The sequence below is a fragment of the Vidua macroura genome, chromosome Z, assembly GCF_024509145.1.
Source record: "Vidua macroura isolate BioBank_ID:100142 chromosome Z, ASM2450914v1, whole genome shotgun sequence".
Taxonomy (NCBI): domain Eukaryota; kingdom Metazoa; phylum Chordata; class Aves; order Passeriformes; family Viduidae; genus Vidua; species Vidua macroura.
The window spans coordinates 75,273,083-75,298,909 of NC_071611.1; the positions used below are offsets into that span (position 1 = coordinate 75,273,083).

Sequence of the window (25,827 nt, forward strand, 5' to 3'; positions counted from 1 at the left end):
CCTCCCTCCCTAGCTGAATGAATGCAAGGATGGCGCTGGTGCCTTTCAGAGAAGGACACGCTGGCTTGGACTTCCTGGATAAACATGCATAGTTTAGCAGATGGCAAGAGCCGTCATTCCAGCCCAACTCCTCTTAAGCCCAGGTTCAGACACAGATAGGATTTCCCATTGTTTTCCATCACGTGGTTCAGTTTGAAAATATAATGCAAGTCCTAAAGAAGGAGAGATCTTGTCTGGAGCAGAGTTTTGCCTTTCAGTCCTAGGGAACCTAGTTCACACACACACACACACACACACACACACACGCACAGATCAATGAGAAGAAATTGATGAAGAGCCTTAAATAATACAACCTTGTGTTGATCCTGTGTTGAAGACATGGTGTCTTGGAGAGTGCCGCTGCTCTTTGGGACGATAAGTTCATAGTCCTTGATTCTTGTTTTTGGCTCTCGGCAAATACAACTGCATCTTTCTGGTAGTTCATTATCCACCTGCAGTGCTGCGCTCAGGAACTGCACTTGGAGGGAGGTGGAGGAGGCGTCCGAAAGCCCGAAGCCCTGCTTATGACCTGCCGTGCATCCATAGGGTACCACATAAAGGGTTATTCATTCTTAAAGCCACTAACGAATTACAAATGACAATAATTCCACGGTGTAAACCATGTTCAAGATTGTTCTTCAGAGTTGCGAAACCCAAACTGAAGAAGTTAGGATGTGCTAGGATTGTAACTTTGAGTCGCCTTGGAGTTCTTTTTTGGACAGCATGGTCCCCATCATGTAGGTGTGTGTTTCCTTTGGCACCCAGTCAAGAATGGCAGCCATCTCCAAAAGGCTGGTGAAAGCCCCTAGAAATGCTAACGTATTTCCAGTGGTTTCAATTTACCTTCACAGGAGTAAAATTACTTTTGGCTTGCAAAACATGTGTAAATGATAATAGTAGTGATAAACAAAGTCTGTTTGAGAAGTCTGCAGGTGCAGAGAGTGCTGTTAGCGCTTTGTGGTTGATGGTTTAGCGTCCATTTCTACCGAGGTGACAAGGCATCCAGGCCCGTGAGTGCACGGAGAAAGAGGCTCTCGTAATGTCCGCTCCTGAGGGCTTTTCAATGTCATTGTAGGTGGCCATAAAGCAACTTAATCTCCAGCGCCAGGGCTGCGAGGATGTGTTGAAGGAAATCCTGGTCATGAAGGAATATAAGAACCCCAATATTGTCACCTACCTAGAAAGGTAAATATTCTGGCAGAAAATGGATCTTTCAATTAACATCAATCTAGTCCTGCACAAGGCATGGGAGGAGATTGCATTTTGTCCCCATGAATGTCCCCAAAAATAGCTTGGAGATCGATCTCAGAAACCTGGCTCTCTTACTAAGCCATCAGCATGTTTCCCAGGCTCTTGCCTGATTAGAAAACCTTTCTCTTTCTCTCTGACTGAGCTGAGAATACCCACAGCCTCCTTTTCCACGGATGTGCCTTCCTCATTCAGATGGCACAGATGGCAAGCACTGGATAGCCTGGGTGGAGTGTGTCTTCATTTGATTCCGTCTTCATTTACCAGTGACCTGGAAACAAAACTCAGCTGCAGTCTTTCCTTCATCCGGCAATTCAGCTGTGCACATTCAGCTCCACTCTGTTGCGTTCATCTTGCAGCTACCTTGTCAGTGAGGATGTCCTGGTGGTGTTGGAGTATATGGATGGAGGCTCCTTAGCTGATGTGGTCAGCATGAAAAGGATGGCTGTAGGACACATAGCAACAGTGTGTCGGGAGGTAAGGGGTCCTGCTTGTGCTTGGGATGGCTTGGACAGGCTCGTCCCTCAAAAGCGCTGCAAAGCGAGTGATTCCATGTTCAGAGCTTTCTTTCTGTGTTGCTCTTATGCTTTGGAGAAGAAAGAGCATTGGGAGTGAACTGCCTGCCAGTGTCCCTGCCCTTACTATAGTCTGTTCTTTACTCTTCTAGACCATTGTTGAACTCCCTGTCTCGTTTTCATTTGTATTTTCTGTTCTGCACTTTGCCTCTCCAAGCCTTTGCCCAAAACCTTTCTGCATTGCCTTCTTTGCCTGTAAGTGCAAAGGTGCTGGTGTCCAAGTTTTAAACCAGCAGCAAAGCCAAAGAGAGACTCATCTCCAACTTCAAAGGATGGCACGGCACCCACCATGCTGCTTGCTACTGAAAACTGACAAATGAGCTCCTTCCAAGTCTGCTGTCGAGGAAGCCCTATAACCCTTGTCCTCCAGCCTCCCACCCGACAGTGATCCCCTTGGTACCCAAGGCAGGAACTTTTTCTCTTTTGGCAAACCATTGCTTGTCCTCCAGACAGGGAGAGCGCATCCAGTGCAGCAGGGATCACTCTGACTGGCTTTGCAGGGGACAGTCTTGAGCAAGGACTGATGTTTCCCTCTCAAGCGCTAATATGCCTTGCCTTGGAAAGATCCTGCTCTCCTCCTCGTGTTGCAGCAGCAAGCACTTCCTCTTGCCAGCGCTCACTGCTCCTTTGAGATCTGTGAATCTTCAGGAGCAGTGTCCTTTTGGGTGTGATGAAATCAGATCAGGCTAACTTTTGGCCTCCTGTTTCTTTTTTCTCTCCCAGTGCCTGCAAGGCCTGGCTTTCCTTCATGCCAACCAGGTGATCCACAGAGACATCAAAAGTAACAACATCCTTCTGGGCCGGGATGGCTCCGTCAAGCTGGGTGGGTGTTCTGGGTCAGGCGCAGCGCTCCGGGGAGGCGGTGTGGGGCTGCTTTTGAGCGGCTGCCGGGTGCCCAGCAGTGGCGCTGGTGAGAGGGCAGGGAGCACTCTGGGAGCCCAGGGCGCAGCTGTAAGGGGCTGAGTGGTCTAGAGAGCAAGAAGGTAGCAAGAGTAACTTTGGTTTGTGTGTTACTTCCAAAGGGAGAGAGTTACAGTGTAAACGTTCCAGTGCCTGAGGAAAAGCCAGGGTGGGAATCCTGGGGGGGAGGTTGCTAAGTGGACAATTGCCCATGTCCTTGGCTGCAGCCCTGAGGAATGAGAGCCCAGCTGCTTTTCCAGCTCGATTCAGCACTGCATTCTGAGACGTAGAGTGAGGAAACCTTTTCCTTGTTTCCCTACTTGAAGCAGTGTTTGTTTTTCTCCTCAGCCGATTTTGGCCTCTGTGCTCCGTTCAGCCCTGAGCAGAGTAAATGGAGGTCAATGGCCGGGACCACTTGCTGGATGGCACCCGAGGTGGTGAGAAGAGAGCCATACGGCCCCAAAGTGGACATCTGGTCCCTTGGCATCGTGGGAATAGAAATGGCCAAAGGAGAGGCTCCTTATATTTGGGAAACCCGTGAGAGGGTAAGGTGCAAATACGCTCAGAGAGCGGTGTCCTTCTCCTGTGTGTCCATTAGACAAAATCCCATGCCCACAGCTTAAAGTGCTTCCACCAAGGCTCACTTCTGAAAACGTCCTTGGGGCTGGCATCAGCTGTCAAGGCAAGACCTGTTGCAGCTTGGAAGAGCTGGGGCTGCACTGGAGCCTTTTTTCCTTTGGGAGGGAAAGCTCATCTCTAAGCATCTGCTAGGCAAGAAATTGCCACTGCAGGCTGGAGCTTAAAAGATGGGGTCTAGGTGAGCACTGAAGGATATGGAAGAATCACGTAGAGTCTCATGTTTCCTTTGGCTTCAGGCTAAGTACCTGATAGGCAAGCAAGGCGTACCAGACCTGCACAAGCTCAGGCTGCCCTCTGGCTTGTGTGAATTTCTGGGCTGCTGCCTGCAGATGGATGTGGACAGGCGAGGTTCTGCCAAGGAACTTCTGCAGGTACAAGGCAAAGCAGCTGCAGCCCAAAGAGCTGTTCCCTGTCAGGGTTTGTTCCTCGGCCAAACTCCAGGGCTTCCGATGGGCCCCCCCACATAGCAATATCCACTCTGGGTGCTTGTCCAATGAAAACCAAGCAGGATCCAAGACTGGTTGAGATTAGAAGGGACCAGTGAAGGTCATCTAGTCCAAAACCCCAGTCACTGGCAAAGACATCTTCAAGTGGATCAGGTTGCTCAGGGTCCCATTCAAGCTGACCTTGAATGTTGCTGGGCTTGGGGCTCCTCCCAGCTCTCTGGGCAGCCTGTGCCAGTGTTTCAGCACTCTCCTCGTAAACACTTTCTTCCTTAGAGCCAATTGAGTGTCTTGTAGCTTAAAACCATTCACCCTTGTCCTCTTACAATTGGCCCTACGAAAAGATTTGTCCCCATTCTTCTTAGAAGGCCCTACGAATATTGAAAGGTCTCCTTGGGGCTTGCTCTTCTCCAGGCTAAACAAGCACAACTCTCCCAGCCGTTCCTCAGAGGAGAGCTCCCAGCTTCTGGTCATTTCTGTGACCCTCTTTTGTTCTCAGGTGGTGTATTCATGTTTACCTGGTAGCAAAGGAACTGAAGTATTGCAATGCCAGGGACGGGGGCTTGAAGAACACAACAAAAGCAGTCTAGAACCAAGCGGTTCTAGATTGGTCAGTGGGAAGGCAGGGGCTGTGGGGGAGCTCACTGTGAGCATCCGAGGGCACTCAGCTTGTCCCTCCTGCCCCAGCCTTAGAGGTTTCTGCCAGGCAGACGGGGACAGCTGAGCAGGAGTTGTGCCAGCCCCATGTGCTGCCTGGCCCGCTCAAGTAGATGAGAATTGCTGTGGCTTTGCTGCCAGGTTTTGTGGCAGACAAGGAGCTGGTGACCAGGCCATTTCCTTGGCTGTTCCTGCTGAGAAGGAAGATGCCAGCCAGCACAGGAGCAGGGGGCATGCCAAGGCAGACACTGCTCTTCCTGCAAGCCGGAGCTCAGCCCATCTGTGCCCTGCTGCTTGTGTCCTTGCTCCTGGCTTGCTGCTGAAAACCTGCGTGTCCAGCGCTCCTGAGAACAACACGTGCGGTCAATAATTTCAGAGCCCTTGGGAGTCTCTTGAGGACTGCCCAATGCCCCACATCTCCTTTGGGCACTCAAATAGCCCATGTCAGTAGAAAAGAGGAGCTGGAATAAGTCTGTTGAGTTTCCTGAAAGGAACAAAACCTTTGGACAGCAAGCAGCAATCCCACAGTGCTGTCAGGACAAAAATGCCAGCAAGTGATGACGCCTTGAGGAACGGACTAGTGCAGTTCTGGGCCATGTTTGCCTGTGCTAGCAGCATCCTGGACATGAAGGCTCATGTGCTGATGGTGACCTCAGGCTGCCTATGTTTGTGTATTTCTGGGGGCTAGAGGAATCCAGCTTGACCCTGTTAGGAAGTCAGTTTGGAAAAGAATGGTTCCTTTTTCCTTTGTCTCTTTTAATTTGGTTTGTTCCTTTTCCCCTTTGGGCAGCATCCATTTCTCCAGTCAGCGGAGCCTCTCTTAAGCCTCTTCTGACAGCCTGATCGCTGTCATCCCTGCAGCCAAGTCATGCAGGAAGCAAAGGAGATGACAAGGACCACTTCAGCACTTGGAGAACTGAACCTGTGAGAACAGGTAGAAATCCTGAGGGGAGAGGGGCCAGGAAACAGGCAGCCATCAGAGCAGGAAAGGAAGGTGGCATCTCCTTTTCCTCGCACCTGCTGATCCTGCTTTTGAATTTCTGCTTGGCACAGCATTGCTGGAGGGCACAAAGTCACTACTGACGTGCACTTTTCAGGTGGGGGGTGGTGTGAGGCATGAAGCTTCCACTAATTATTTGGGAAGCTTGGCTGGCACTTCATGTGGAAGTGTCTTCCTCCCCTCACCAGGAGTCAGAAGGGCAGCGTCTGGAGGCACAGCAGCTGCTGGCACAAGGGGAAAATTTCCTGACAGAGGTACAGAAGGAGCAGGAGAACAGGCTGCTTGAGATGATGCTGTAAATTGCCATCATGCAGCCTGGGCGAGAAAAGATAAGAACCAGAGACAGTCAAGAGGCACAGAGTGTGAAAAGAGAGTTTGTGTGTTGTTTTGGACTCCTCTGGGCCCCTTCTGGGCACTGTTTCTCTGGACACTGTCTGTCTGGGTGGCATTGTCTCTTAGCTGGCCCTTGGTAAACAGTGCTGGAGAGATTTTTGTGTCTTCAGGGAGCGGTCTGGTGAGAGGCTACCAGAGCGCAGGTTTGAAGAAGGCAGGAATGGCGCTGCAGGCCCAAAGAGAAAGGGAAGCCCAGAGCTTCCCCTCAGAAGGAGGGAGGTCCCACGGGAAGCCCCTGCAGAGCCAGGCTGGAGCTGTGGGAGAGGGCTGGCTGTCAGGCTGCTGAGGAGGTGCCTGAAGCTGCTGAGTACGTCCTGTGCATTCCTTGTCCAGTTGAGCAGTGTATTATAGTGTGTGTGCCTCAGCATGGGCTGTAACACACGTTCCTCCTCGTTTGGTGTTGGGAGAGACATTTTGGACTCCCTACAGAAGCCACTGTGGCACTTGGATGCAGGCAGGGAGCACTTGGGGCATTCCTTTTGCCTTTGAGGGCAGCTGGCAGTGGGTGGGCTTTGCCTGAGCTTCCCTCTACAGTAAAGACAAAAGCAGGGATTGTTTTGGGAGCAGCAGATGGCTGTGACCTAGCCAATGACTCAGAGAAGGTGTGTGTGCTAGTCTGGCCACACTGATCAGAACACTTGGCTTCCTGGATTCCCTTTAGACTCCAGACTTGTCACCAGTCTTTGGAGACAAAATACTTCAGAGAAATTGATTGGCTGTAGGGCTGGTTTCATACTGCTGTTGTTTCTATGACTGTTTGTACTTCTATTATTCCTTCTCCAGATCACATGGGCCCCTGCCATCTAAATCCCAACTCTAAGGGCTTTTCAAATGAAAAGGAAGGAAACTTGCAGCGAAGCAATCAAGGAAGCAGAAGAGATGACCAGGACCACTTCAGGATTACTTCCTCCAAAGGCAGCTTGGAGCTGGACTCACAATAAAAGTCCTATACACCCCCAAGCCTGCTGGACGATTGCCTTCCTTGTCAGCCATGGAATAAGGCTCTACGTTCCCTTCTGAATTGGCCATTCTTTCTTAAAAATGGAAAGTCCCTCTAAAGGGCATTCTGGTGTGTTTTGGATTTGGCAACAATCTCCTCCATTTATCAGCTCCAACCTACACTGCCTTTGGAATGCTGTCCATTGGCTAGCTTTTTCCCCAACCATGGATTTCTGGATGAGGAAGAAAGGGCAATTGCATTTCCAGCCAAAACCCAGTGAAGAGCAGGGCAGCCAAAACATCCTGTGGAGATACAGGCTTTCAACTGGGCACACAGAGGCTTTTGGTTCCTGCTTGGTGTAGCCGGCACGTCTCCTCTGTGGACTGCTCCTGCCTCCCACGTGGCCATGGCTAATAGGTACAAGGCTCTGCAAGTGGATCGAAGAAGGTGGGCACATCTGCTGGCAGTACAGGAGAGCAGAGAGGAAACAGCCTGGCAGGACCCTGGCCAGCAAGGCAAGGCACCTGCTGGACCTGCTCTTTGTCAACAGAAAAGGACTGGTGGGTGATGGCACGCTTGGGGTTGTCTGGGGTTCAGCAATCATGACAAGTCTCTGTGCTTGGCTGGGTTTGTTCCTCTTTCTGTGCTTTCTGTTGTCCCTGTGCTCTGCGGTGTCTACCCAGGGCTGTGTAGCTGCATGGCACAGCTAAAGAGCAGGAGGGCCTCATTTGTCTGCCCTTTGATATGGCTGCTCACGGCAGCCTTTTCAATCTGCAAGCTCCATCTGGAGAGTGACTTCCCCCCCTGTATTTGGTCTCGGAGGCCAGGGCCTGTCATCTGTAGTCTCAGGTGGCATTGAGGGCTGCCCAGTGCCTCAGGCTGCTGTGACCCTGCCGCAGAACAACAGGAGACAGTGGCAGGTGGTTGTTTCCAAAGTCACATCCTTCAGGGGTGGTGTGCCATGTGTGTCCTTTGTCCAGCCCAGCCCCAGACCTAGGGATCAGACGCAGGCGCTGCTGCTGCTGCCACTGAAGTCAGCGAGGATTTGGTGGTTGGTTTCCATCCCAGCAGAACTGGTCACTTATGAAGCCGGCTGCTGATGGCGCCCTGCAGATCTCTGGGCTGCACGGCTGTGAGGGAGCTGTTCCTTGTTGTTTTTCTCCATCAGGGAATGCTGTGTCGGCCAGGTGTGCGTCTACAGGGCAAACAGGGAGCGCGCAAGTCTCTTCCATCTGTGTCTGCTGAGAGTGGTGATCTTTGAGATTAAGTGGCACAAAGTCAATTGCTTGTGGTCCCTCTGTGGGTATCCATGTTAGGTAATGCTGCTAAATCTGCCTGTAGCACAGCAGCAGGGGGAAAAGCCTCTCAGCTCTGCAGGAGCGATAAGCTGCCATTGATGTGCAGAAAAACTGCATTTTGTCTTTATGAGGAAGAGAAGAACTGGCTTAGCAGCGAGAGAAGGTGGAATGGTTCTTCTGATCTTTCCTTCTGCCTCGTACAGGCAGATCTCTGTGGCTCATAGGTGTGCCCCTGACTGGCAGTAAACGGGGGAATCCCCGGAGCCATAGCCAGGTTGGGCCATGAGATGCCGGCTCCAACTGGGAGCACAGCCCTGGGTGGGCTCACCTGCAAAGTGTGGGCAGACTGTGTCTTGGAGGTCGGTGCCACAGGCAAAGTCCATCAGTTTTGCCTGTCCGGTGGCCAGGTCGAGGAGGATGTTCTCTGGTTTGATGTCCCGGTGCAGGATCCCACAGCTGCTGCAGTATTGCATGGCCTTCAGCACCAGGAGGAACAGCCCCTGCACCACCTCCTCCGACATGGAGCCCCCATGGCAGAAGGAAATCAAAGAGGTTCTAAGACTGCTCAGGGCGCTCCATCACCAACACGAAGTTGTTAGGGAGCTGACACCAATCCAAGAGCTGAACAACACCATAGAACCCAGTGGACACCTTGTCCAGCAGCTCGATCTCCACGGGCACGCGGATTCCATTGGGCTGCAAGAAGACCACAATGCCGTCAGTGGGGCTGATGCCGTGCCAGGGGTCTGGAAGCCCTCACCCAGCCCAGGATGCTCTGAGCCCTCCACTGAGCTCACGCCAGCTCTCTCCTGAGGCGTCCTGGCAGCTTCCACTCTTCCGGGCCTCAGCTTACCCCGCCTGTCACGTGCTGTTTTCTGCCGCTGGCCCAAGTCATTCACCAGCTCGCCCTAATGACGGATGCAATCCCGCGACACACATTTGATGGCCACCTGCGAGCCAATGGGAGCAGCGGGCTGAGCTCAGATCCCACCCTGCCCAGCCCCGCCTTCCCTCTCCTCTGCTCTCCCCCTACTCCGCCCCTTGCCAGCCCCACCACCCACCGGGGCGTTGTCCGCCAGGCACGTCCCCAAGCAGACGGTGCCCAAGGCGCCGCGGCCCTGAAGGTAACCCAGCGGAATCGCTCTTGCAGGGCCTTCCCTGCAGGCGAGGTGCGGCTGTTGGCGTTCGGGCCAGGGCTGGGAACGGTCCCCGACCTCCCCGCTACGGCCCCCCAGGCACCTCGGGCTGGGCATCCCCATCTGAACAGGGCACTGGCATCGGGCTGGGCGGCCACGCTGCCGAGTGGCAGAGCTCAGTCCGGGGAACCTGCAGCGGAGGCGGGAGTGAGGCCCTGCCGCGCGTGTCCTCCGCGGGCCCGAGAGGAGCCACAAGCGGAGTCGGGGCCGGAGTTGTGACAGACGGAGCTGAGGGGTGGCGATGCTGCCCAAGACGCAGCTACTGAGGCCTGCCCGGCAGCACCACGGGCAGTACGGCGAGGGCCACCAAGGAGAAAGCGCTGCCGACTGCTCTATGGACTCGCTCCATCATTTGAGCAATGCTGCTCCAGTCCACAGACCATGAAACAGAAAGGGAAAAATCACCCACTTGCAAGAATGCCCAGAGCGTGCCGTGATAAGATTAAAAAAAAGGACTCTTGCAAAAGTCCCCAGATCATGCAACTAAAATGGTAAAATAAGGACGCTTACATGAGTTTGCAGACTGTGCCAAAAAAGGAGGATAAAAGGACACTTGCATGAATTCTTGGACTGCACAGCAAAACAGGGGAAAAAAAGAAAAGAAGGACACCTGCACAAATCCACAGAGTATAAGGACACCTGCATGTATCTGCAGACCCTATGAGCACAGAGAAAAAAAAAGGATGCCTTCAGACACCCTGCTGGGCATGAGACACCCCCTTTTTAGCTGAAGCTGTTGGCAGGAGTTTTACCAAACATCTTTATGCCAGTTTTGTTTCAATTTGCTGCCCCAGCAAAAAAACTTTTACTTACCTGTCAGACCATTAAAAACTTTGCGGGATGACACCAACAAGAATGCCCTGCCAGCTGCTCTGTGGATCCACTCCACCATTTGATCAGTGCTGCTCGAGCCTGCAGGCCAGGAAACAAAGAAGGAAAAGGAACCCATTTGCCCCAGACTGTGCAAGGAAAAGGGGAAAAAAGGGACACATGCAGCAATCGGCTGACTGTATAAGAAGAAGGCAAAAATAAAAGACACCTGCACATGTCTGCAGACCCTAGAATTGCAGCTGAAAATAAAAGGATGCCTGCATTTGTCCACAGACTTTATGGCATCAGGCGACAAAAAGGGCTCCTTTGACAGGGCACACACTGTCCCAAAGCAGCACAAAACCCGCTTGAAGTGCATAACCCATAGCTCAAAGGATCCAAGAGGAACGCAGAACAGGCACCAAGCCCACATACCCTGTCCTTTGGCCACCAATGCTTCTGACTAAAACCAGTTCCCTAAATTGGAATGCCTGTCATTCCCGCCCGTTCACTGCGTGGCTAACATCAACCAGCAAATTGTAGGGCTCACTGAAGGAAGAATGATTTTTTAGCGGGGAAAAGATGCCGATTAACAAATCACCCATATGTGTTTGCATGACACTGGAGCAGCGTTTATGTTGGCAATATGGCAGGGACATGTCCTCTGCACGGGGCAGTGCCCACGTCCTGTGCATGGCAGGGGGTGCCCTTGGAGCAACCCTCACACAGTGAGGGTGCACCCATGGCGGCATTTGCCCATTCTCTCCACTTCCACCAGCTCCCAAGTCAGCCCTTCTCTTGACAAACTTCTCCGTCCAACACTGAGCTCCTTGTGCCTTTGCCAAAACCCACTCCCGTTGGCTTGTGGGAAACCTGCAAGGTCAGATTCTCCATGGATGTGGGTTTGAAATCTCTGTCATGCCCACGATGGGTACGTGCTGCATAGTACTGCATTTTTCAGTCATTTGCTGCTCTCTCATTTCTGGCCTGCAGGAGCTGAGTAAATTGATCCTGGTTTTCCTGAGCTAACTTAGTCTTTTCTTTTCGGGGCCATATAGCTCACTGAACCACAAACTTCACATCTACTGCGGACAGTTGCAAGCACCAAGCAGGGCAAACGATCCAAAGTGCAGTTTCTGAAGAATTCTCCTCCGTCATTTCATTCTAGACTTCCTCATAACGTGCCTCAGTACCTCAGGTTTCCAGTCTCACGGGTAACAGGAGAAGGCCGCAGGTCAAGAACAGGAGTTCAGCCAATGGCTACAGGAAGCAGAGGAATTTGCAAGGCAGGTGAGTGCTGGAGCTGATGGAGGCCTGCCAAGCTGCCTGCTCTTGTCTTGCTGCTGAAACCCTGAACTTCAGTGCTCCTGAGAACAGCACTTGGGCCTAAATCCCACTGGAATCAGCATTTCTTAGAGGGATTGGCATTTGCTGAGGAATGGCGTACGCTGCTCATCCTCTTGGCAGTTAACCCAGGCCATGTGTTAGAAAGGATGAAGCTATGTGAGTCTGTGGAGTTTCCTGGGAGGAACAAAGCCCTGTGACAGCAAGCAGCATTCCCAGGCTGCTCTCAGGGGGAAAATCCCAGCAAGCTGATGACACCTGGATAAAGGGGTGAATACAAATGTGAGCTACGTTGGCATACAATAGCAAGGTCTGGGACATGAAGGTAAGGGGCAAATAGTGTCATTGATGCCTTTGCTCAGGTGTTCCATATCAATTTAGCTGAAAATGTCAGTGGTAAGTCTATCATCTTATTACATTAGAAAAAAAAAACAATAACAAAATGACTTTAACTTCTGTGGCTGCTTTGTCTCTAGGTTCAAACGTTGTTAGGTTTGAATTCTGATGCCTATTGGAAAAGTGAATGGAATTAGCAGAATTAATGCATTGTTTAGTTATTTTTTGGTTTGTGCTTGTTTTGAAGTATTAGCAGATGCTGCGGTGTGTCTAAAGTAGTGTTAAATTCATATGAACTGAGTGGTGGGATGAAGTCAGAAAACAAATTCTGTCTGGCCTGGATTTTAAAAATCATGTAAGCCACATTCACAGCACCTTTAGGTGAAAAAGAAAGAATGTTTTTCTTTGGTTTGCTGGTTTATTTGTTCATTTACTTATTCATTTGTAATTCTCAGCTGATAATAGGCACAGTGAAACCAGTGCAACTGCACTAATGATTGCTTCAGGGAAAGGCTTTTTGAGTCAAGTAGAGCAGCTGATCAGTATGGGAGCAAGTATCCACTGCAAATCCTCTAATGGCTGGTAAAAAACAAACAGGCAAACCAAAGCATAGATTTGTCAGTATACAAATGACAAAGAATTTTCTTTAACATGTAAACTAATTGCTAACTTAACAGGCTACTGTAAGCAATAGTAAATTTTGACATTCGAAACATATTTGAACTTCTGTTTATCACATTGTATTCCTGAAATTATAAATTGAATTCAGAGTCTTAGGCTGTGTGTCTTTTGAAGCAAGAAGTTTAAAAAAGATTTCTGTGTATTCTTTCAGGATGGCTGTGGACTGGGCTAAGCACTTGGGAGAGACAGAGGTGGTTGACTTGTGGGAATCCTACAGGTAAGCTAAAACAACTTTGTAGAAACAGCTGAAGGGAAATGTTGAAGGGAAATTTGCATTTTGGCTTCTAATCAGAACAATTTTTAGCTTTTTGTGCCTTTAAGTCTGACCTAAATAGCAGGATTTATTTGAGACCAGGAATGTTTCAAAACCATGCTTTTAAAAAAAATGGTGTTTGTAGTCAGTGTATTTCTTTGATTATGTTTGATTATTGATTTGCACTTGATTATATGCAAATCCTAGGATAAGTATAGTTACAGTGGTATAGACTTCTTTCATGTTATTATTTTTTATCATTTTGATGTGGGCATTGCTATCATGATTATATGTCTAGGCAGGAAATGAGTCTAGTGACTTAGATAAATAGAGATAATGATTCTACTATGTACCATTTTAATTTCAGATGCTTATTTAGGAAACAAACCTGTTGTGTTTTTGTCTATACATTGTTGTCTATACATAGTAGCCATATGAAAGAAATTCAGTAGAAGTGACATTTGTACTAGGTCATTCAAGAATTGGTTTCTGATTAACGTACAGTTACAGTTCAGTTGTCATTTTGCAGAGACTAGTATTTTTAGAACACTTTTTAGTGTAGTTTCCACTTGCATAGTACCTACTTATGGGAGGAAAACATTTGGGAATACATTGCTTTGAAATACTTTTTATTTAACAGGTAAACAAGTAGTGTCTTTATACTTTGAGTTCTGACACTTTGCTTATGGCTGTGTTTCAATAAAGAGTAAGAACTGAAAGTTATGCTAAAAATTGAAGTTTCATGCTTTGTTGGATTGCACTTAAACCAGTGAACAGTAAGAGTATTTTGGAGGTGCTGTTCTGCTACACTTGAAAATTAAAATTGGAAAGGAGTAGTCTTGTTGGTGTTGATCTAAGCTTAGTTGGTGGCTGAATGCAAACCTGAAACAAACAGCCTTGATTCTGGTCTGGTCTGTGCATTTTTCTATTTGCTTCAGCAGGTTTTGGAAATCTGGATGAAAGCTCCCTGGTCTGAGCAAGTGCTAGTGAGCTTAGCGCAGAGGACAGAGAACTACTGACAGCTTATCATCACAGTTTTGATGAAAAGGTGGATCTGGACCTCATTATGCACTCACTTCATAACATCTGTCATAGTTGTGAGACCGGTAAGTATAAACACACACTCCCAGCCAATGATTGTACTTTGAGCCTTTGATGAATCCTGCCCTTCTTTTGGAAACACTACATAGGTAAAACCTTCCAAATGCTACTCTGCACAGTACTGATGGATATTTTAAGCGAATTTGCTGCTTAACTCTGCAAACCTGCTTCTCTTTCAGGAGCGATTTTAATATTTCTTCCTGGATATGATGAGATAGCTTGAGGGGCCGCATTCTTTTTGATGACAGGAGATTTGCTGACCATGTGCACAGGTAAAGCCTCTATGGTTGAGGTTTTCACTGTGTCTTTCAAAAACACTTAAATGTGCATTAGATATCAGGTTTTCATGCTTCATTCAAATACTCTGACTTTGGATCAGAAGAAAGTCACCTCCTGCTGTGCGCAAGATAGTACGATTTAGAGGACTTTGTCAGATATTGTATTAATCTCTTTTGTCTTTGCTTTTAACTATAGTTCTGGTTGTTTTAATTGCAGATTCTTTCTACAAATACAGCAGAAACCAGCTGTCGTGGGGACAGGACATTTTCATGCGCATTATCCCAATCGTGGTTTCTGTTCCCTGTCCTCAGTTTGTTTTGTCTTCCTTCCCCCCCCCCGGCTGGCTGCTGGCTTGCTGCTTAGCTTGCTTGCTGCTTTGGCTTGCTGCTGGCTGCATGCTTTGCTGGCTCTGCTTTCCTCTCTTTTTTCTCTGCTTTTCGCTGGCTTGCTTTTTTGCCATTTTTTTTTCCTTTTTCCCGGTTTCCGTTTTTCCCTTCCCCCCCCCCCCCCCCCCCCGAAGACATCGGACCTACTCCGGGCAGGAGCTCCCCCGGGGTCTGCGAAAGAAGCTGCGTACCCTCTGCGGCGAAGAGAGATACAGCTCAACCCTCTTAGACTGGTGAAAACATCTGTGGTCATCTTGGGCTATTTCTCTTGTGCCGGGGAGTGTTTTTTTGTTGTGCCTTAATAAACAAGTTTTTTCCACTTTCCCCTCTGAAGGAATTCCTCCCGAACCCGGTGGTGGGGGGAGGTTGCGGAGGGTTTGGTTTCCTATAGGGGGCTCCTTTGGAGGTGTTTTCCCCTAATTTGTCCAAAACCAGGACAAATAATTTGGTGGCCCGTACGGGGAGGCCCAGACAAAGTGGAAAAAACTTTATTCTAATAATATTTTTGGCTTTAACCGTTCTGCGGGAATATTGGTATGTCTCTTTTTAAGGTTATGATGTCATTTGAGTGAAAGCCTGCCTCTATATGTGGTCATTAGGGTTCTTCGAAGTTTTGATCGCTTTATGGTCCCTGGAGTTATTTTCTTATCCAGAAGTAGCTCCGGTATTGTCCCTAATACGTAGCTTTTGTAGCAGAGGGGCACTAACGAGAATATTTATCGGGCTGGGCTTGGCTGTAATACTCTGCAAGGGGCTTATTAAAATGTTGTTATCAGCTCCAGGAATGTATAACTCATGGTTGTGGCTGTGTGCTAAATTTGTTATGGGGGAGGAGGTTTTTCAGCCTTTGCTTTCCTTTTCCTCCTCCGAATTGTTTACATCTCTGTTAGGAAATGTCCTGTCCTCCCTGACTGCCAAGGATACCATCTTTCTGTTATTTAATTTAATAACCTTTCTCTATACTGTCCGCAGTTTATATAAGATGAAGGCTGAGATTTCTAGAGGGGCTGGTGAGACCTCTGATTTAGGAGTACAACTAAGGGTGAAAAATCCTGAGTGGTGCGGGAAATGGGAGGATATGGGCAAAATTTTAAAGGAGTTTTCTGATCCTGTAGTTTGGGACTTTCCATCCGAACACATCCAGAACCCAGCTGAGGTGGCAAAGTATCTGAAAGGGAAATGCCAGGATAACCCCAAGGAGGAAAGGATCATTGCAGTGAGCTGGGCCCTGGCATATGCTTATCGTACTCTGCTCGATACTGTAGGGCAGCAGACAGAGGAAGGGGGGCAGGGAGATAAACCAGCAGCAATCCCAGTCACTCAGGCTGCAGCCAACAGCCCAGGTTCGAACCCAGTAGTTAAACCAGACTGTAAGCCTCAACCAATGGCCGTGGCTACTAGCACACGAAGTGGAAAGTGCACAGAGAAGACTGATCGACCCGTGGATGACAATGATGAGTACGATGCAGGAGAAGGACCCTCAACACCTCCTGACATAAAATCAGGAGTCAAAGCAAGTGGCACCAGATCAGAGGCTAATATTGATTCCTTCTCCCTGAAGGACCTCCGAGGCCTAAGGAAGGATTATCGGCGACAGCCCGACGAATCTATAATTAGTTGGCTGGTCCGCCTTTGGGATGCGGCAGGGGAGGCTACCATTTTGGATGGCACTGAAGCAAGGCATTTGGGGTCCCTGTCACATGATCCTGTCATCGACCAAGGCATGATGAGGGGCGCTAGCCCTCAAAGCCTCTGGGAACGGGTCCTGGACAGCGTAGCACCAAGATATCTGTGTGCCGATGACCTCTATGTCCAGCAGACACGATGGAAGACCATAGAACAGGGGATCCAGCGCCTGAGGGAGATGGCAGTGGTGGAGATCATTTTTTCAGAAGACGTAACAATTAGGAATCCGGACCTTGTACCATGCACACCTGTAATGTGGAGAAAACTGGTGCGACTTGGGCCACCTGAATACGCTTCTGCTCTAGCAATAATGAAGCGGGAGGAGGTATATGAGACTGTACTCGATATGGCAAAGAAGCTTCGGGCATATGCGGATGCTGTACATGGCCCGACCCATGCCAGAATTGCAGCTGTGGAGACACGACTGCAGGAATTAGAAGGAAAAATAGAGGAAAGCCGCAAGAAACTCAGGGAAGAGATTAAGGAGGACCTCCTCCAAATCTCAGCTGTGCAAATTAGAGGCCCTGGCACCCAACGCAGACGTTCCTTTGTTGGGGAGAGAAGGTACACCCCACGAGCTGAGTTGTGGTTCTTCTTGCGTGAGTCTGGAGAAAACATGAGGAAATGGGATAGGAAGCCTACTGCTGTTCTGGCACAACGGGTGCGTGAATTGAAGGAAGGTCAGAAAAGGAAAGCAGCCCCAGTTGCCCGTAGCCGAACAGCCAGGTATGATGATGACACGTCTGATCCCCTTGAGGGAACCTCCAAGACATATGCCCAAGGAAAGAAGGATAATCAGGCATAGAGGGGCCCTGCCTCTAGCCAGGTAGAGGCATGGGAAAATCGTGTTTTCTGGACGGTGTGGATCCGATGGCCTGGCGCATCAGAGCCACAAGAATATAACGCTTTAGTGGATACTGGTGCACAGTGTACGTTAATACCATCGGGATATGTGGGGGCAGAGCCTGTTTTCATTGCCGGTGTGACAGGGGGATCACAACAACTGACCCTGGTGGAAGCTGAGGTGAGCCTGACTGGGAAGGAATGGAAGAAACATCCCATTGTGACCGGCCCAGGGGCTCCATGTATTCTGGGCATAGACTTCCTCCGGAGCGGCTATTACAAAGACCCGAAGGGATTCAGGTGGGCCTTCGGAATTGCCGCTGTAGAAGCAGAGAGCATTAAGCAATTAAACACCTTGCCTGGACTGACAGAAAACCCATCTGCAGTAGGGCTCCTAAGGGTGGAAGAGCAACGCGTGCCAATTGCGACCTCGACAGTGCATCGCCGGCAGTATAGAACGAATCGAGATGCCGTGATCCCCATCCACAAACTGATTCGTGAGCTGGAGAGCCAAGGGGTGGTTAGCAAAACCCACTCACCCTTCAACAGCCCTATCTGGCCTGTGCGTAAATCTGAAGGAGAATGGAGATTGACTGTGGACTACCGAGCATTGAATGAAGTGACTCCACCACTGAGTGCTGCTGTGCCGGACATGCTGGAGCTCCAGTACGAGCTGGAGTCCAAGGCAGCACAGTGGTATGCCACTATTGACATTGCTCATGCATTTTTCTCCATTCCTCTGGCAGCAGAATGCAGGCCTCAGTTTGCCTTTACGTGGAAGGGAGTGCAATACACCTGGAATCGACTGCCCCAGGGGTGGAAGCACAGTCCTACCATCTGCCATGGACTGATCCAGGTTGCACTAGAAAAGGGTGAGGCTCCAGAACATTTACAGTATATCGATGATATTATTGTGTGGGGGAAAACGGCAGCAGAAGTGTTTGAGAAAGGAGAGAAAATAATCCAGATTCTCCTGAAAGCCGGTTTTGCCATCAAGAGGAGCAAAGTCAAGGGACCTGCTCGAGAGATCCAGTTCCTGGGAGTGAAGTGGCAAGATGGACGGCGTCAGATTCCTACGGATGTCATCAACAAGATCACAGCTATGTCCCCACCAACCAACAAGAAGGAGACACAAGCTTTCTTAGGCGCCATAGGTTTTTGGAGAATGCACATTCCTGAGTACAGTCAGATCGTGAGCCCTCTTTACCTGGTCACCCGCAAGAAGAACAATTTCCATTGGGGCCCTGAGCAGCAACAAGCTTTTGCCCAGATTAAGCAGGAAATTGCTCATGCAGTAGCCCTTGGCCCAGTCAGGACGGGACCAGAGGTCAAGAATGTGCTCTACTCTGCAGCCGGGAACCATGGTCTGTCCTGGAGCCTTTGGCAGAAGGTGCCTGGTGAGACTCGAGGCCGACCGCTAGGATTTTGGAGTCGGAGCTACAGAGGGTCTGAAGCCAACTACACCCCAACAGAGAAGGAAATTTTGGCTGCCTACGAAGGAGTCCAAGCTGCCTCAGAGGTAATTGGTACAGAAGCACAACTCCTCCTGGCACCCCGACTACCGGTGCTGGGGTGGATGTTCAGAGGAAAGGTTCCTACTACCCACCATGCCACCAGTGCTACATGGAGCAAGTGGATTGCCCTCATCACGCAGCGCGCCTGTATTGGTAAACTGAATCGCCCTGGGATTTTGGAAGTGATTACAAATTGGCCTGAAGGTGAAAACTTTGGTGTCACAGACGAAGAACAAGAACCAGTGACACGGGCTGAAGAGGCTCCACCCTACAACCAATTGCCAGCAGAGGAAACACGCTATGCTCTTTTCACTGACGGTTCCTGTCGCGTCGTAGGAATGAATCGGAAGTGGAAAGCAGCTGTATGGAGCCCCACACGACGGGTCGCAGAGGCCACTGAAGGAGAAGGTGGATCAAGTCAACTTGCTGAACTCAAAGCCGTTCAACTGGCCCTAGACATTGCAGAAAGGGAGAAGTGGCCGAAGCTCTACCTCTATACTGATTCATGGATGGTAGCCAATGCTCTGTGGGGATGGCTGGAGAGATGGAAAGGGGCTAACTGGCAGCGTCGAGGAAAACCAATCTGGGCTGCTGAAGAATGGAAAGACATTGCTACCCGGGTAGAGAAACTGCCTGTGAAGGTTCGCCATGTAGATGCTCATGTCCCCAAAAGTAGAGCTAATGAAGAACAGCAAAACAATCAGCAGGTAGATCAGGCTGCAAAGATAGGGGTGTCAAAGATAGATTTAGATTGGCAACACAAGGGGGAGTTGTTCCTAGCGCGATGGGCCCATGATGCCTCAGGCCATCAGGGCAGAGATGCCACCTATAAGTGGGCACGAGACCGAGGGGTGGATTTAACCATGGACAGTATCTCTCAGGTTATCCATGATTGTGAGACGTGTGCTGCCATCAAACAGGCCAAGCGGGTGAAGCCCCTATGGTATGGGGGACGGTGGTCCAAGTACAAGTATGGGGAGGCCTGGCAGATTGACTACATCACACTGCCTCAAACCCGCCAAGGCAAGCGCTACGTGCTCACAATGGTGGAAGCCACCACAGGATGGTTGGAGACCTACCCTGTGTCTCATGCTACTGCCCGTAACACCATCCTGGGCCTTGAAAAGCAGGTCCTTTGGAGGCATGGTACCCCTGAGAGGATTGAGTCAGACAATGGGACTCATTTTAAGAACAGCCTTATCAACTCCTGGGCTAGGGAACATGGCATTGAGTGGGTGTACCATATCCCCTACCATGCACCAGCGGCAGGCAAGGTAGAGAGGTACAATGGACTGTTAAAAACCACCTTGAAAGCATTGGGTGGGGGATCTTTCAAAAACTGGGAGCAGCATTTGGCACAGGCCACCTGGTTAGTTAACACCCGAGGTTCCACCAATCGAGCAGGTCCTGCCCAGTCTGAGTCCCTGAATATAGTAGACGGAGATAAAGTCCCAGTGGCACATATCAGAGGTTTGTTAGGGAGGACAGTGTGGATCAATTCTGCCTCGAGTACAGACAAACCCATTCGTGGGATTGTCTTTGCTCAGGGACCAGGTTGTACATGGTGGATAATGCAGAAAGATGGAAGAACACGATGTGTACCTCAGGGAGACCTGATTGTGGGGTGAGACTCACATGCAAACATCTCAATTTGCTGGATGTTACTGCCATTGTTTCTACATTAAACCACACAGACATGGGACAGAAGGAAATGTGTAAATGTCGAAAGTCAGAGCAAGTGAGAATGGAAGGGAATGTGTAAGTGTGGAAGGTTTGAGCAGGTGGGAAGGAAGCTCAGTAACATGTTCACGATATGGGATAAGGGGTGGAATGTCGTGGGGACAGGACATTTTCATGCGCATTATCCCAATCGTGGTTTCTGTTCCCTGTCCTCAGTTTGTTTTGTCTTCCTTCCCCCCCCCCTGGCTGGCTGCTGGCTTGCTGCTTAGCTTGCTTGCTGCTTTGGCTTGCTGCTGGCTGCATGCTTTGCTGGCTCTGCTTTCCTCTCTTTTTTCTCTGCTTTTCGCTGGCTTGCTTTTTTGCCATTTTTTTTTCCTTTTTCCCGGTTTCCGTTTTTCCCTTTCCCCCCCCCCCCCCCCCGAAGACATTGGACCTACTCCGGGCAGGAGCTCCCCCGGGGTCTGCGAAAGAAGCTGCGTACCCTCTGCGGCGAAGAGAGATACAGCTCAACCCTCTTAGACTGGTGAAAACATCTGTGGTCATCTTGGGCTATTTCTCTTGTGCCGGGGAGTGTTTTTTTGTTGTGCCTTAATAAACAAGTTTTTTCCACTTTCCCCTCTGAAGGAATTCCTCCCGAACCCGGTGGTGGGGGGAGGTTGCGGAGGGTTTGGTTTCCTATAGGGGGCTCCTTTGGAGGTGTTTTCCCCTAATTTGTCCAAAACCAGGACACCAGCATAACAGTCAATGATGTGGTATTTGTTATTGGCTCAGGCAAGGTGAAAGAGGTATGACTGGTTAAAACCTTCTGTGACAAGTAAACTTCCTAGTGTTATTCTAACATATGTAATAGGTAAATTTTAGAGTACTATTTTCTTATAGTAGGCTGACAGCTAGTGCATGTCAAGTAACAAAGATCACAGAAGTTTTGACATTCTTTTTATGACAAATACTGTAAAAAATTAGCTGTTAATAAACCTAGTAAAAACTATTGTAGATTGAAATGTTGATGCATTTTACAGTTTCTGTTAGGTGTTTTAAAATGAGTCCATCTGTTTAGACTGCCATATTCCTGAGACTTAAGAGAGCACTGGGAGTTCCCTTTGTCCTACTGTTGTGTCAAGTCGAAATCCAATCCATTAAGTTTTTAAGTATTGCTTATGTTGTGTTGAATGCCCATTCCCAAATGACGTGTGAAGGAAAGGAGAGATAGTATGATGAGGCAGTTTTAGACCTATGTCTTTGAAAATGAAGTTGGATTTCATAGGGCAGATACATGCCAAATTTCTAAAGTTCCTGTCTTTTTCTGTGACTTTGCATCAAATGTAAGAAAATAAGGATGTGCTTTCTAAGTGAGACAAAGAAGAAGACCTTAATCAACACAAGAACATGTTTTTTCCTGGTTTCTGATAATTCAAAATACAGTCCATCTATTTTATTGACTCAAAATTACCTACCGAGACTACAAAGAAAACTTCAAGTTAGGAAACCGTAGCACAAAGATAATGCAAAACGTGTATTATAAATTCAATTGAAAGGAGGTACTTCAGGGCATACCTCTGTGCCAGAAGCTGCTGGTGTTTGTTAAAATTATTTTTTCTATTTTTTAAAGAATTTCTGTTAAAAGCTTATGAATAACTTCTTTATTTCATGTATCATGGTTAATCATGGTTTTATGTTCCTTGCTCTGCTTTTATAGAAGTCTTTTGATGCACTGAGTTGTGTTACAATGCTGAAAATGGTGTGGATTTCAAAAGCCAGTGCTATCTAGAGAAAAGGCAGGTAATAAATGCTTGAGATTTGTTTTTATTTTGCAGATTTCAGCCGTCCTGTATGTTAAGAGTGAAGTGCAAACCTATAGCAGCCAACTATTCCCCAGCCAAAACAACTGGGTAATATTTCTAGGCTAGTCCAGTATCATGTTGAACAATGGCTAATACTTCTTCTCTGCAGTAAATAAAGAGTCAGCATGTATTTTCTTGGAGTAATTTCCCAAGATACAGAAAAGCGGCCCTCAAGAATGTCCCAGAACTTACATTAGGTCCAGGTTGTTGTTCCTCCATGAACTGAATTGCTCTTTCTGCCACGTAGCACCAGCATGCAAAGTTGTTTGTCCGTGGGTAAAGGACTGCCTGCTGCTAGTTTTCAATTGATACCCTGGCGTCCCTTCTTTAGAAGTGACACTGAGCAGTGATTCCTTATTGACCATCTCCAAAGTACTCATAGATATTCAGACTTTGCATATTCATCAGGATGCTCAGGATCATACTCCTGTCAGCGCCGTGAGGGCTGAGAAGTTACGTGTGTAGATAGCAACAACTGCCTGTAATGTTGTCATTATCCTCCAGGTTTCTGAGCATGAACTGTGAGCATTTGCTGTCTCTGTTCCTTCGTTCACACATGTTAGGGTCTTCATTCTACCATTTACATCTAGACTTCCATTTACCCTTTCCACTTTACCCGAGCTTTGTGGATGCCAGGGAGTATGATATTGCTGCTTTGTTCCTACTTCTTTAATTCTTTTGGAGGCAAAGTGTGGGCCTCTGTCTGAGTCTATTACTTCTGCTAGTCCGTACTGGGGGATTATTTCTTCTAATAGTATTTTTACTACTGTTTGTGTAGTTGGAGGTAGGGAATGCCTCTACAAAGTGAGTCAAGTGATCTATTATCACCAATAAGTGTTTATACCTTCCTACTTTAGGCAAATCAGTAAAATCAATTTGAATGTGGGAAAACGCTCTATGTGCCAATTCCCGTCCCCCCCATTTCCCTTTGTCTCCATTGCCTCTTGTTGACCCCTTGACAGGTTAGGCATTGTTGTGTTATTTGTTTAGCTAAGGTATGCATCCCCATACAAGTGCATTTAATTGCAAATTGGTCTATTAATGCCTGGGTACCCCAATGTGTTTTTGTGTGAATTGCTTCCAGGATTTTTCAAACCACTGACTTTGGGAGTACCTCGCGGCCATCTGGTAATTCTTTTCTATTTCCCTTCTCTATGATCCCCATTTCTCTTAGTTTTTCCTGCTCCTTTTCGGTGAACACCAATATCTGGATTGGTCCGTGTAGTATACAATACTTCTTGTGGGGATTCTTGCAAGCGCAATTTATTCCACACATCCCAAAATCTTTCCAACAGTCATGACAACGTTTGCTCTCTAAATCAGCTGCACAATCGGGGCAGTCTTCCTTAACCCTTTTGGTAATTACAGTTTCTTTTAACGCTCTAAGAGCCGCATTTTTGGCCTCTTGATCAGCGACATTGTTTCCCCTTATTTGGTTACATATCCCGCTCTGGTGGCCTTTTACATGAACTACAGCGATTCCTTCAGGCAACCTTAAAGCTCTCAGTACTCTCCTAATTAAAGCCTCACGAATTAATCCCTTTCCCTGTGAAGTAATCAAGCCCCTTTCTTCCCATATCTTTCCAAATGTATGTATTACCCTTTCCAAATGTCTGTGTTATAAGCATATTTTGAGTCTGTATAAATGGTTCCAACCTTTCCTTTTAACAGCTCTAAGGCCCGTAATACTGCATATAACTCACAAGCCTGTGCCGACCACCCTGAGCTTAATGGCCCTGATTCTATTACCTTCAAGGTTTTTCCATCAATTACAGCGTAACCTGATTTTCTTTTTCCATCTATTACTCGAGACGATCCATCCACAAATAATTTCTCACCATCTTCTAGTTCTTCTTCCTCCAAATCAGGCCTTATCTTTGTCTGTTCTTCAAGAACTTTTAGGCAATCGTGTGTCAAGTTTTTGCTAGGTTCTCCGTACAGAAATTGAGTAGGGTTTTGGAGGGAAGTGGTTTCTAAGCTTAATTTTGGTGAAGAAATCAGGATTCCCTCATATTTTAGGAGCCTAGCATCTGTGATCCATTTCTCTGCTTTTTGCTGTAACACTCCTCGAATGTTGTGGGGAGATAGTACATGTAATTCCCCTCCAAAGGTTATTTTTACTGTTTCCTCTACTAACAGTGCTGCTGCAACTATTGTTTGTAAACAAGTGGGCCAACCCCTAGATACTGGGTCTAGCAGTTTTGATAAAGAAACCACTGTTTTTTTTCCTCCCTGCCCAATCCTGAGCTAATACTCCGTATGCTGTTCCATCCTCAATGTTTACAGAAAGATAAAAGGGCCTTTTTATATCAGGAAGACTGAGAACCGGTGCATTTACTAATTCTGCCTTAAGGTCCTGTAGTTTTTCCTCATCTTCCTGAGTCCACCTAAGCAAGCCTTCTTTTGTTAGTTTCTCATATAGGAATTTTACTTTCCCGCTAAATCCCTCTATCCATTGTCTACAATACCCAGATGATCCTAGCAGCTGTCTAACCTCCCGCTTCGTCCTTGGCCTTGGCATAGCCAAGATTCCCTTAACCCTTTCCGGGTCTAATTTCTTCATTCCTTGACTCAGTCTATGTCCGAGATACTTCACCTCTTTTTCCACAAATTGTAGTTTGGATTTTGACACTTTGAGTCCTTTCAGGCTTAGAAAATTGAGTAATCTCATAGTCTCTTCCCTGACAACTTCCTCTTCTTTTCCAGCTATTAACAAGTCATCTACATTCTGAATCATGACAGTCCCTTCTCTCAATTGAAAACCTGTAAGTAACTGCTCCAGTGCCTGGCCAAATAAATTAGGGGACTCTGTAAACCCTTGTGGGAGTACCCTGTGGGTGTCTGGGTCTTCCTATTCAAAGGCAAAATAGTCCCTACAACTCTCTTTGAGGGGACATGCCCAGAATGCATCCTTTAAATCTATAACACTATACCACTGATATTCGGGGCCTAACTGACTTAATAAAGTATAAGGGTTAGCTACTACCGGGAATCTTTCTACCGTCCTTTTGTTCATTTCTCCTAAATCATGTACCAAACGGTATTTCCCATTGGGTTTTTTAACAGGAAGGATAGGAGTATTAAAAGGGGACATGCAGGGTTCTAATAACCCTTGTGCTTTTAATCATTCGGTTTCAGGTTTGACCCCTTTCCTTCCTTCATTTGGAATTGGGTATTGCTTAACTCAAACTGGGACTTCAGGATTCCTTAACATTACTTCAAAGGGCTTTATGTCCAGTTGGCCCGCCGTTTCTGGGGTATACCATACTTCAGGGTTAATTTTCTGTTCGTCCTCTACCCAAAGAGAACATAATTTAATAGTAGCTTTTTGTCATTTATGTCGATTTCAATTCCTAATTCAATCATCAAATCTCGTCCCAGTAAGTTATAGTCAGCCTCTGGAACGAATAGCAGTGACCCTATACCTATTTTGGAGCTGGTTTCAAAAATCACGTCTTTAATTACAGGCACTTTAAAGGCTTCCCCTTTTGCCCCAACTACCTGTATTGTTTCTCTTGATAATTTACACCCTGAGGGAAGGGTTTGAACCGTTGACCTCTCGGCTCCTGAGTCCACAAGGAACTCCTATTCTTGCTGCTGGGGACCAATTCTCAGTTTTACCAGGGGTTCTGTTCTTTCCTGGGTCCCCAGCAAATAGAGCCCCTGACTTCCTCAGTCTTCCTTGAATTGCTTTTCATCTGCCAACCTTTTTCTGCATTCCCGCCGAAAATGCCCTCTCTTACCA

General features: G+C 48.0%; 2 long non-coding RNA genes across 2 annotated transcripts; both read left to right on the top strand.

Moving 5' to 3' along the window:
* The first annotated feature begins 1,725 nt into the window (after positions 1–1,725).
* On the top strand, positions 1,726–3,145 carry LOC128822193 (uncharacterized). Its single transcript, XR_008441388.1, has 3 exons — positions 1,726–1,764; positions 2,586–2,685; positions 3,111–3,145. It is a non-coding gene; the product is annotated as an uncharacterized LOC128822193 (long non-coding RNA).
* Positions 3,146–5,176: 2,031 nt separating this feature from the next.
* Positions 5,177–6,854, top strand: LOC128822197 (uncharacterized). Its single transcript, XR_008441391.1, has 2 exons — positions 5,177–5,435; positions 6,678–6,854. It is a non-coding gene; the product is annotated as an uncharacterized LOC128822197 (long non-coding RNA).
* Positions 6,855–25,827: the final 18,973 nt, after the last annotated feature.